Source organism: Chinchilla lanigera, unplaced genomic scaffold (assembly GCF_000276665.1).
Source record: "Chinchilla lanigera isolate Chin_1 unplaced genomic scaffold, ChiLan1.0 scaffold00201, whole genome shotgun sequence".
NCBI lineage: Eukaryota > Metazoa > Chordata > Mammalia > Rodentia > Chinchillidae > Chinchilla > Chinchilla lanigera.
In genome coordinates this window covers 480,410-493,726 of record NW_004955602.1, presented here as the reverse complement: position 1 = coordinate 493,726, position 13,317 = coordinate 480,410, and the positions used below count along the sequence as shown (strand labels likewise).

Genomic DNA, 13,317 nt, shown 5'->3' with positions numbered 1-13,317 from the left:
CTTTGACAAAGGGGCCAAAAGCATACAATGGAGGAAAAAGACAGATGCTTTAACCACTTAACAGTTAACCCCCGAGCATCACTTACGCAGCACATTTGCTTATGTACTGACTATCCTGATCCTTGCTCAGGCACATGTCATTTTAACTAGTCAATTCTTGTTTGCATGAGATACTTGTTCTATATCGACTATTTTTTGCATACATTTTTATTCAGAACATTGTATTTGCCTGCAATGTTTGTTTCTAGTGACATTTAATAATAAGTTCTGGTTATTTTCTTTTACTAATTTATGTTTATTTTATTTATGAAGAATAACCTATAATTTTGTGCTACAATCTATAAAAATTCTTATCACAAGTAATTAGATATAATTTTTATACTTCTTGAAAACTCAGTGATATTCTATTAAAATACAAAATGGACATGTTTGAGACAACGAGACTGAATAGGAATGGAGTGCCAAAGGATCTGTAAAAGAAAAACTGAAAAAGGGAGAAATGTCAGCATATCAGTGAAAAAAAGGTCTATGCTTTGAAATGGAAAGACAAAAAAGAAATCTTACTGTCAACTATTCATAACACAGAAATGACAGAACTTGAAAGAAGAAACAAAACTAAAAAATTCCAAAATTCAGTCATAATAATTCCATTGGTATTGACAGAATGGGTCAAGATCTAACAAACGATCCTGTAATTAAAAAGTAAGGAAAATATTATTATAAAATATTTATGCACCTTTTGGGCCAAACAATATGGAACTTGTTTGTTATTTATTCAAAGGAAGGAGGTTCAAGGAGTCACAATTTAGATTAGGTCTAATAGACCAAATGTTTGAAAAATACAGGCTAGTCAAGGCCAATCAGGCTGTCCATCATTGACGCCTTCACCATTAAGTTTAGTGGGGAGACATTTTATTGAAATTATGCGACCCACAGAAAAAAGGAAAGGTCAACATGACAGTGTAGGGGGCTGGGGATTTAGCTCAGCGGCAAAGCGCCTGCCTGCCAAGCGCAAGGTCATGAGTTCGGTTCCCGGTACCGGAAAAACAAACAAACAAAAAACAAACAAACAAACAAACAAAAAAAACAACATATTAAACATGACAGTGTAAAGTGTGTTGTTCAAAAAAAGATAACAGGGGCTGGGGATTTAGCTCAGTGGCACAGCACCTGCCTGGCAAGCCCAAGGTCCTGAGTTCGACTCCTGGTACCAGAAAAAAAACCAAAAAAAAAAAAAACAAAGAAAGATATCAATGCAAATGAATTTGGAAAGAGACCAGATGCTACTGTTCAGATTGTAATGCTACATTGTGTATTGAATGTTTTAAAATATACCACATATAGAAAAAATATTGAATAAATTTGATAAAATTGTCATTTTATATTTCCTTTTATATTATCCTATAAAAATTAATGAAAACTATATAATTTTAGTCATCCTGTATTTAAATAATTGGACTGGTAAGTGGTTAATAAATGGTACTGGGAAAATCAAATATCCACATACAGAAAATTGAGTCTAGTTCCATATATCTCACATATACTAAACTAAAATCAAAATGGATCAAAGATCTAAACATTAAAGCAGAAAATCAGCTGGGTGTGGTGGTGCATGCCTGTAATCTCAGCACTGGAGAGGCAGAGGCAGGAGGGTCGTTATGAGTTCGAGACCAGCCTAGGCTACATAGTGAGTTCAAGACCAACTTGAATTGCACAGCGAGGACTTATATCAAACAAACAAGCAAAACAGAAAATCTACTGGAAAATAAAATGGTTAAAACTGTTGAAGACATAAGTTTAGGCAAGGCTTTTCTGAACAGAACCCCAGTGGCACAAGAAATACCAAAAAATAGCAAAAATCAACAAACGGAATCAAATCAAATGAAAAAGCTTCTGCACAGCAAAGGAAACAGTTAAGACAGTGAAGAGACAACCTACAAAATGGAAAAATATTTTACTAGTAATTCCTTGGACAGAGGACTGACAATTAGAATATATAAAGAAATAAAAAATGAGTCCCCTGAAATAAAAGACCCAATCAAAAATACACAACTGAAATGAACAGCCACTTTCTAGGTAAAGTACAAATGACTAATAAATACATAAGGATATGTTCTGCATAGCTGGCCACTAGAGAAATGCAAATTAAAACATCACTGAGATACCATCTTACTGTAGAAAGAATGGTTATCCTCAAGACATCAAACAATAACAAATGTTGGCCAGGCTGCAGAGAAAAGGAACTCTTCTGCATTGTTGGTGAGAACGTAAACTAGTACAACCACTATGAGAATCAGTGTGGGAATTCCTCAAAAAACTGAAAATAAAAATTCCATTTGACCTGGCTGTTCACTTTCTAGGACATTTCCCAAAAGTATCACAGTCATCAAATTAAATGCATACATTCCCATGTTTATAGCAGCACAATTAACAATAGCTAAACCTCGGAAACAGTCAATTTGCCCATCAACAGATTAGTGGATAAAGAAAATGTGTTATTTATACAGTGGAATAATATGCTGTCATAAAGAAGGATAAAGTTGAGGCATTTGTAGGTAAAGGGATGCATCCTGAGAACATAGCATTAGGTGAAATAAATCAGGCACACAAATTTAAATTTTGCATGGTTTCTCATATAAGAAAAAAAGTATAAATAAAGAGCAAAATAAAATACAGATAATAGGAAGTAGGGACATCTTTTGCAGATGGGAAAGAAAACAAGAAATGGAGGGAGAGGGGAGGAAAAGAAGGGGAAAGGAATTCTTCAAAAAAGGGAGAATAGAAAAATAAATTGGAATACAGCTTTTGTAAATAGGAGGGGGAACAATAGTTGAAGGGACAAAGGAGGGAAAGGAGGGAAAGGGCACAAAAAAAGAGCAAAGATGTGTTATGTACATGTACAAACTCTCCATGATAACTGTAATCATTATATACTGCAAACATGTACGAATAAAAATGAATAAATAATAATAATGAAACACTATACAATAAATACATGAAAATTAATCTGAGACAATGCAAATATTTTGGCTCATCAAAAGCAGTAGTCCTTATTTTTAACAATTTCTTAACTATGTAAATAATATGTGTTCATTATAGAATAAGGAAACAGGTATATAAGCACAAAGAAGAAAACAATTATCCATAATCCACAATTCTTTTTTTTTTTTTTTGTTTTTCTCCAGTACCGGCAACCGAACTCACGACCTTGCGCTTGCCAGGCAGGCGCTTTGCTGCTGAGCTAAATCCCCAGCCCCCATAATCCACAATTCTACTACGTAGAGTCCACCACTGATGTGGTTCGGTATTTCCTATATTCCAGACGTGTATTGCTTTTCTCCCTGGATATATGACCCACTTCACTTTTAGATTAGGCATTTCACTTTTTCAAGAAATCTACAAATATAAGAAATCATCATAACTCAGTGGCACAGCACCTGCCTGGCAAGCTCAAAGTCCTGAGTTCGATTCCTAAACCAAAAAAAACCAGTCAGCATGCAAGGGAAAATGAGCGTCAGTGCACCACACAGGTCCTGCTCTGTGTCGTGTTTTTTTTTTTCTTTTTGGTACTTGAGAATGAACCCAGAAGTTCATACAGTGCTAAATCCCTAGCCTTATTATGTCTTCACATACGTATATATTTGTTTATTTTTTAATTTAAAGGCAAGCTCTCTCTCTAAGTCACCAAATTGCTCAGGCTGGGCTCCCACTGAACCGAGATCCTCCTACCTCTTCCTCACAGTGCTGCGATTACAGGCATGTACCAATACTCCCTGCTCAACGGAAACTTCTGTGTGTTCGTCCAAACGCTTTCTAGTTTCGAGTCAGCAGGAGAAAGAGGGGTGTGGATGGAAGGAGGTTGACATTTTTGAGACTCAGGATGCCCTCCCCCTGTCTGTTTGTTTGTGTCTCTGTCTCTCGCTCTCTCGCAAGTGCACGCGCACACACACACAAAATGGCAGCAACCACGTTGCCCCATGCCGTCAACCCAGGAATGAGGCACACCTCCCCCTCTCCGTGAGCAGAGTCTTTTGGGAAAGGACAAGGGCCGACACCCGTACTTCTGTACCTTGTTCTGTAGTAGCGTCTGCTGCTCTTCTTCAGGGTCCACTTTCCTCTAGAAGGAGGCCAAATACCTTCTTCTTTGAAACCCTCACCACGTTGCTGCAACCGCCAATCGAGGAGCCGTCCTTCCTACACAAAAGCAGCAGTATGAGACCTCGTCTTTCACGACGCCCTCAGTTCATATCAACCTCAGTTCGTATTGGAAGTAGAAATCCAACTCCTACTTCCCTAAGTAGGAATCCAACTCCTACTTCCCTGCCTCAGTCAGCCATGAGGCGCGGCCGACTACCTAGTAATGGACTCTCGGAGATCGAACGAACACCGCTCGGCTAAAGGGCCCCTTAACCTCTTTCACCGGAAGGAATTTGTGGAGGCACCACCTTCTTCAGTAGAGCCAATGATGGTGTAACAAATGGTCATGAAGGACTCTATGGCCAATAGGAGGCAGTAGGGGGAGGGGAAATCATGACTCCTCCCATCATAACCAAGGACACCAATGGGAACATCTCAGGAAAAAAAAAAACGTAAAACGGCTCCGAGGTTGAGTTCTTGGTGAGTTCTCAGGGAGTGTTATGAGGGGGCTTTTCTTTGGGGTTCCCATGGAAGGACTAAAGTTCTGGCACGGAAGACATAGCAGAAATCTGTGCTAACAAAAACCCCAAAACGATACTTAGTTTGAGGACCAGTCTCACAGTGGGTGATCGGAGATTATTCCGGCAAAGATCCTGTTGGGCGTCCTATCGGCGTATTACATTTTCGGTATCCTCAGTACCTGTCTTTTACACTAGAACTACCTTTATGTATCCTAGTAGTAATTCGTCATAGAATTCTTTTTCTTTCATAATAGAATTCTATGGAAATCATTGTACCAGTTTTCATTGCTTACCTAATTATGTCAGTTTCTCTGCTATGTTATTACAATTGCTCATTCTCTTGGTAAATATTTCTTGAGTATTAATTATAAGCCTGGAATTAGGCACTTGGAATTAGTTAGTAAATAGAAGTATCTTAGTCTTGTAGTGATAATTTTCTCACAGCAAAAAGACAAGGGATTAAAACAAGGAATAGTAAAATATTTGATATATCTAAAGGTAATAAACAGAGTAATAATATATAGCATAGTGAATGGGATCCAGAAGGTAGAGCAGGATGTTGATTGCATTTCAAAACAGGGTGGTGAGGGTAGGCACCATCAGACATCAATAGGTGAGCAAAGTCCTGAAAGAGGTCCTTGTGTTAACCAGGCATCTATCTGCACGAGAAGCTCTCCAGACAGAGAAGCAGCCTGTGAAGAGATTTTGAGGCAAGTGTGTGCCTTATTTCTGCAAGAAAAAGCTAAGAGGATAGAGCACAGGAAGTGAAAGCTAGAAGAGTGTAAAATATGAAGAGAGAGATCACAGAGTGCTAGGCGTTGTGGGGCCTTGTAAGGCACTGTAAATTCTTTGGCTTTTACTGTACATGATTGCTGAAGTCCCTGGAGGGTTTAGAGCCTTAGAGGGGTCCCTCTGTCTGCTTTGTGGTAAACAGACTCTAGGGGGCCAAAGCATGGAGCAAGGAGACTTATTAGGAGGAGCCTGCTGCAGTCCAGGCCACTGTGGATGAAATCTGTGTGTTCTTTCTTTTCTCAGAGAAAACAGGCACAGAGTTGTAAGATGTTCGTTGGATTGAGGTGATGGAGGAGAGGGACCCAAAAACCAGGTAAGGGCAGAGTTGGGGCACCAGGAGAGGACTAAGCGGAGGGAGTGTTCTGTGCAATGTGCTGGAAGTGTTCCCTGGATTTAGGGCATCACAAGGAGTTTGAGAAATGCATGTGAGAAGCAGGCGGTCATGAAGGGAGCTTAGGAAGTGTGGCTTGTCTTTTCAATAGGAGTCAGAATGAAAAGCATGAGGGGAATGAAAATGTGGTATTTCCTTGTGGTATTAGTAATAGGTAAGATGTTAAGGTGTGTGCTCTGTATTAGCTTGCCAGCACAGACAAAATATCTGGCACCTTTAACCCATAGCCAGAAGTTTAACATGGCTCATGGTTTTGGAGGATTCAGTCCAGGTTCTGCTGGCTCCAAGGGTGAAAGGGCTTGGCAGAGGAAAACTTTGTCCATTCACTGATTGTGGTGTTTCTTTTTGTCTTTTCAGTGTTTATAAAAATATATATATAGTATATATTCATTCTAGATATTAATACACTGTGTAAAGAATAGCTGACAAAGATTTTCTTACATTATTTAGGCTGCTCTTCACTCTGTTGTTTCCTTTGCTGCACAGAAAGTTTTTAATTGGATGTAATACCATTTGTTGATTCTTATTATTATTTCTTGTGCTTTTGGAGTCCTATTCAGGAAGGCCTTGCTTTTGCTTATGACTTTGTTTCCCCTACTTCTTCTTCCAGAAGTTTTAAAGTTTTAGGTGGTATACCAAGATTGTTGATCCACTTTGAATTGATTTTTTTACAGGGTGAGAGATAGGGATATACTTTCGGTCATCTACATATGGATAGCAAGTTTTTCTAGCATCATTTTTTGAAGAAGCTGTGTTCTCTAATGTAGGTTTCTTGACCTCTTTACCAAGAATTAGATGGCTATGGTTAGAAGGTTTTGTTACTCTTTCTTCCATTCTATTATTTGTCTATTTTTGTGCTGATGACATGCTGTTCTTTTACTGTGGCATTATATTATATTTTCAAATTGTGTATTGTAATTCCTACAGCATTGCTGTTTATGCTCAGAATTGCTTTGGCTATTCTTGGTCTTTTATATTTCCATATTAATTTTTGGATTGCTTTTTCCAGTTCTGTGAAGAATGTCATTGATATTTTGATGGCTATTGCATTGACTTTGTAAATGACCTTCAGTAATGTGGTCATTTCAATAATGTTTATTCTGGCGATCCATGAACATGGGAGATTTTTCTATCTTCTAATGTCTTCAAATTCTTTACTTATGTTCTGCACTTTTCTATCTATGGGTAGGTTGATGATTAGATTTTTTTTTTCAAGTGGTTGAGAATGGATTTGCTTTCTTGGTTTTTCCTCAGCTAGTTCATTTCTATATACTAACAGTTATCTAAAAAGAAATTAAGAAAACAACCCCATTTGTAAAAGCAACAAGAGATATAAAACACTTACCTTTAAATTTAACCAAGGGGGTAAAAAACTCTGTACAATGAAAATTGTGAGACATTGGTGAAAGAAATTAAATAAAGTCCAAATAAGTGGAAAGATATTCCATGTTCAGGGCTTGAGAGAATTAATGCGTCTAACATGTCTGTAATTTGGATATACATAGAAGCAGGAGTGCTGCATCATATGGTAATTCTATTTGGAATTTTTTGAAGAATTTCCTATTTTCCCCAATGAGTATACCTATTTAGATTTACACTAGCAATGTGCAGTGGTATGCCTTTTATTTCCACACCCATAGCAATGTTTTTTTCTCTTGTCTTTCTGATAAGTATTCCAAGAGATGTGAAGTGGTATTTCACAGTGGTGTTAATGTGCATTTCTTTGATGTTGTGCTTTTTTTTAAAAAACGTATCTGCTGTCATTGTATGTCTTTTTTTGTAAAATGTCTCTTCAGGTATTGTATTAGTTAGCTTTTCTGTTACTGGGACACAATATACAACACCCAGAATTTAAAGGAGTTTTAATTTGGTCCATGGTTTTAGGGCATCAGTATATAGTCAGGAGGTTCCAAGGTACAGAACTGTGGTGGAAGGGAATGGTAGAGCAAAACTGCTTAGCTCCTGGCTCCTGGGAAGCAGAGCAGAGAAGCAGAACCAGAGAGGAGAGGCCAGGGTCCACGCACAGACCTCAAGGCCACACTTTCATGACCCACACATATACACCCATAGGTGTATCCCCTAGGTCCATCCCAAAGCCAATCAAGTTGACATTCCACCCTCATCACCAAATCCCACACCTTGTCAACCTGATATGAAGGCATATGTCTTTATTTCATTTTTTTCAATGCTTTTCCAGTTTATTTTCTGATCAGAGAAATACTTTGAAGAACATGATTGTGAGCATAGGAATGCTAGAAAGGAAACAATCAAGAATATGCAGGAAACAACAGCTAACTGAAATTTTAAATCACCTAAGTATTAGTATAAAAACTTTTTAAAAAGTCTGTGTTTTTTAAGACAGGGTCTTGTTATATAGTTCTGGCTGGCTTTGAACTCACTATGGAGCCCAGGCTGGCCTCAAACTTGTGGAGATTCTCCTGCCTCAGCCTCCCCAGTGCTAGGATTATAGGCATGCGCTACCACACCTATCCCCCCAAATCAATCTCATGACATTTATTTTAAATGTTATAAATTTACAAATTATAAACGTTATAAATGCTATAAGTTAGCATTTATAATTGTAGTAAAATAAAGCTTTGCAAAATTAAATTTTCTTAACATTTACTTTCAATATCAAACTAATCATTTAGGGTTTACTTCAATGGTAATACTTTACTTTTCTTTTAAACATTCCTGTCTACTTAAAATGAAATGCTCCCTAATATGGCCGCCAGGCTATAACACGAAAAGTGAACTTTTGCAGCGAGTGTGCTCGCCGCCGCAGCCAGCCAGCCGACCAGACCTGCAGTGTCGGAGGATGATGGCGGAGGGACGGCTTGGTGCGGCTCGAGTAGCTGTTCCTGCGGTGGTTGCCAGGGTCTCCCTCTGCTCCTGGTCTTGAGCAGAGACACAGCCCGAACACAAAGAAATCTAGGAAAAAGAATTCAAGGGATTCTGGTTGTGATGGCGCATGCCCGTAATCTCAGCACTGAGGAGCTGTATAGTGAGACCCTTTCTCAAAAAACTATAAACAAAAAAACAAAACCAATTTTTTTTTTCTCGAGGGCCATGCAAGCCAATTGTAACCCATTACACAGTTCGCCAGGAACTGCAAGTGCTGAGGGTGCCTCACTCCCACAGTGAAGCAAGGTAGCTTGATCGTACTGCCACTAGAGTCTGGTGACCATAAAAATATCTCCTCAGAATTTTGTTCTCCCTTTAAGTGGTAGCAAAAAGGTCTTCCATATATTTTGATTCTGGGCGTCAAGATTGTTATGCAGCATATAAAAGAGATTTCTCTTGGAATCCCTGTTGTAAACAACTTTTATGTATGCAAATGAAGGCTTTTTTTTATTTTAAAAATAAAAGGAGGAAAATATTAACAGACAGACAACATTTTACAAAATAGCAAAGGAACAGTACAGACATTACGGAGTTATAAACAGAGTGGTAGGGAATTAACAATGCTTGTTGTATTACATATTGATATCTTCAAAGTGGTTTCTCATGAAAACAGATATAGACATACAAAGCTGATCAACCAAGGATTCATTGACAGTTTCTTTCAGCAAAGAAATACAAGACAGTAGAACAGCCATGTTAACTATCCTGTATATACATACATACAGACTTTCTCCTTCTTTCCCTTCTCTTTTCCCATATCCCAGTTACCCTATACCTTTGAGTGCTTTCCTATCAATTCACAATGTCTATCATATCTCCTAGTTTAAATTAATTCTTTCAGGCTTTACACTAGAGAAACAATGCAGTGCTTGCACATGTATGATTTATTAAATGAAGGCATTTTAAATCAGGTTTTTCTTTTTTTTTTTTTTTTTTTTTTTTGGAGGGGGTTCTTTGAGATAGGGTCTCGTTATGCAGTTCACAATGGCCTTGAGCTCACTTTGTAGGCCAGGCTGGGCTCGAACTCGAAAGATCCTCCTGCCTCAGCCTCCTGAGTGCTCGGATTACAGGCATGCGCCACCATGCCTGGCCAAAATCAGGTTTTTCTAAGAGAAAGGTCCTCAAAGATTCAGTGTGGTTGGTTACTGGTATTCTTAGCTGGATCTTCTAGTCTTTTATACTATACTTTTCAATCTTAGTCACTTTATTACAGCTTAATTTTCTTGAATTCTACATTGGGTCATTTGGACTTTTAGGAAGTACTTTGAATTGTTGGAATTACAGACTTCATTCTAAAATTCCTCTTCAAGGGGTCAAAATCCCTTATTTTATTGCTACCTTCTTTCATCATGCCTTTTAAATGAAAGGGTTATTGATAAATGCTTTTAGAACAATTATGCCAGTATTATTAACTTTTGTTTTCTTATCAGTTTGGCTTCATTACATTATAAGTTATGGAGGGTTTGGTAACGTACCTAGACTGAGTTTTGGGATATTGATGGCTGTATTTTACCTCCTATTAAAATTGCTGGACTTTTTTGGACATTTGAGAATTTTCAGACCGCTTTTACAAATATTTTTTACACACCCAAGTTATGGAGTGGCTGCTAGCAAAAGACAGTGTTCAGAAGTGGATGCTATTTGTTCAGTATGTCAGGCTGAATTTCACAAGCACGTTCTATTCATCTGCCAGCATATATTTTGTAAACAATACATTACCTTGTGGCTTAACAGTAAAAACAAAACAAAGCATATCCAATGTGCTGAACTGTGATTTCAGACCACAGAAATACATGGAAAGATGCAGCCACTTCATTACACCTTCACATTTACTAAATATTGGAAATTATTAAGGCCATAAAGTACTAATTTCTTTTGGTTACAGTGACTACTGATTAAGGCTTTAGGATGTATTTTCAGAGCTAGAAGAAAAATATTTCCAAATGGTTTTAGAATCTCATAAGGCTTATAGGTACAGTTCAATTTGTCAAGAGTAAGTGAAAGAACCCTGTGTTTTAAAAAGTATATACTGTAATACTCAAACTAATAATATACAGTTTATTCTATCCTTATTTAACATATAATTGCAGTATTAAATTTTAAATGTGTGTTCTTGATGACATTACTAAAACAGCCTTTGAGAACTAGAACTAGTGGTTTGAAAGCAGCTGAGGCATTCTTGCCTGATATTGTTTTCAGAGTAAATAATACTTTCACAGTATTTTAAAATACATAATCAAAAGGAGTATTCTTCAACATTGACTTTTATAATTACCATTTTTTAAATGCTTCAAATTTTCCTAACATTTGTACTTTCATGTTTTAAAAAATTAACTCTTATTAGTACATGTTTACAGTGCATAATGGTTACATTTGTTGTGGAGAATTAGTACATGTACATAACACTACTCAGTCCTTTTTTATTTCTCCTTCCTCCCCACCCACCTTTAAAATTTTTTTCTACCAGCAACAGATCATTTGTTTATAAGTCCTTATGAAGTTATTATCATAAACACAGATTAATGGCCAGACTGACAAGCCAAAAACATATAAACACATAAGAAAATTCTTTAATTTACATTTCACCTTTATTTTACCTAAATCAGTGTACACATTTTGATATATTGTGAATGCTGGATTACAATAACTTTTTTCCTCTTTTTTTCCCATATTGTTTCTCTTTTATTTTGCACTTTATTTATCTATTGTGCTTCTCTCTTTTTTTTTTTTTTTTGATTTTTTCTTCCAGTACAGGGAATTGAACTCACGACCTTGCGCTTGCCAGGCAGGTGCTGTACCGCTGAGCTAAATCCCCAGCCCCTATTGTGCTTCTCATAAAACAGAAACCATGGGCTATTTAAACTTGTGTGTCTAACTTATTTCACTTAATAATATGGTCTCAAGGTGCACCCATTTTCTTATAAATGACTCAAGTTTTTCTTTTTCATGGCATAGTAGTATTCAGTTGTGTTTCTATACCATATTTCCTTTATCCATGCATCTGTTGCTGGACATATAGGCCACTCCCAAGATTTAGCTATTATAAATTATGCTGCAGTATGAGCATTTTTACATATTGGTTCTGCCTGTCCAGGAACAAGGGATATCCTTCCAATGTCTCATATTCTCTTTGATCTCCTTTTTTGGAGTACTGTCATTTTCATTATAGAGGACTTTCACTTCCTTGGTCAGGTTAATTTCTAAGTATTTCACTTTTATTGATGTTTTCTCTGTGCCTTGATGTTTAATGTTTGAATTTCTTTTTTAATTAAATGTGTTTCTCTTATACTGCATATAATTGGGTTTTGCTTTTTGATGCATTTTACCAATCTGTGTCTTTTGATTTGTGAGTTGAGTCCATTCATATTGAGAGTTATCACTGAGAGGTGTTGACTTTTCCTGTCCATGAATTATTTTCATGTTGGTTTCCTTAGTTTTTCCTTTTGCTTAGCTGCTTATCCTGCCAGGTATATTTTTTTAGTTTCACAAATTAAATAAATTTGTTGAATATTGTAATAATTTTTAAATTGGTATGAATAATATTAGTATTTACATTTGAGCAACAATTATTCAAATAACTAACTTGTTTTGGCCCATTTATAGATTTTTATTAATTTTATTGTTAAGAAGACTTATGAAAGTGATTAGATCCATTTGTACCACCAGTGGTATAAATTGCACAATAGGACAGTCATGCATGGGTCAAGCCGGCAGAACATGTTAAACTATATGACATGAGGAGAGGGAGAGAGAAGTAGTACAAAGGATCTCACTGGGGAGTAGAAGGATGTTTGTAGAATTAGCTAAAAGGAAGAGAAAAAACTGATGAGAAATAGAAGACAAAAATGAGGGGAAAAAAATTGTATGAGAGTAAAAATAAAAGAGAAAAAAATCAAAGAGAGAAAAAAAGAACAGGGGAAAATAAAGAAAGACAAAAGGAAGTAAAAAGAGATAAGAAGCAAAGAAGAAGGACAAAGGAAAGTTGCCGAAGCCCAAATAAACTGATGAAGAAGAAAGGAGGAAAGAAGATTATAGAAAAACCTAAAAACAACACACAAAAACCCAAAAACAAAATAAAGGAAAAAAAATTTCTTTTTTCTTGTCTTTTTGAGACAGGGTTTCACTATGCAGTTTAGGCTGGCCATGAACTCACTTTGTAGTCCTGGCTGGACTGGAACTCGCAGTGATCCTCCTGCCTCAGCCTCCTAAGTGCTGGGATTACAGGCTTACGCCATCACGCTCGGTAAAAAAGAAATTTCTTTATGATTTCAACTGTGTGGACTACACACGTTTCAGGACTACAATTTAGGGGCAGTATCCAAGTGAAGACCTGTTCCTGGTCATGCTGGTAGATAAAGAAGACAGTCAGGCCCCAGATCCGTGCTGGATGCTGGCACCAGCAGGCAGTCGAAGGGGGGGAGGGGTGGAAGGGGGCGGTGCCAATGCTTCGATTTTCAAATCCATAAAAACAAACACACCCGCCAGGAAACCATTTCGTGTAGTACCAATTCATTGAAATTGGATTGCTGTCTCCCACGATGCGCATTTTAAACTCTTAAAAATTCTTATTAA

At 37.1% G+C, this 13,317-nt stretch overlaps 1 protein-coding gene and 1 pseudogene across 1 annotated transcript in view; one reads left to right on the top strand and one right to left on the bottom strand.

Moving 5' to 3' along the window:
- The window catches only part of LOC102006191 (zinc finger protein 449-like), a 12,586-nt gene extending 8,188 nt beyond the window's left edge, over positions 1 to 4,398 (bottom strand). Inside the window, exon 1 of the mRNA XM_013510075.1 lies at positions 4,070 to 4,398. The gene's annotated coding sequence lies outside the window, so the exon portion shown is untranslated. The remainder of the gene's footprint in view (positions 1 to 4,069) is intronic.
- Positions 4,399 to 9,827: 5,429 nt separating this feature from the next.
- Positions 9,828 to 10,581, top strand: LOC102005870 (annotated as a pseudogene).
- The last annotated feature ends 2,736 nt before the right edge of the window (positions 10,582 to 13,317 follow it).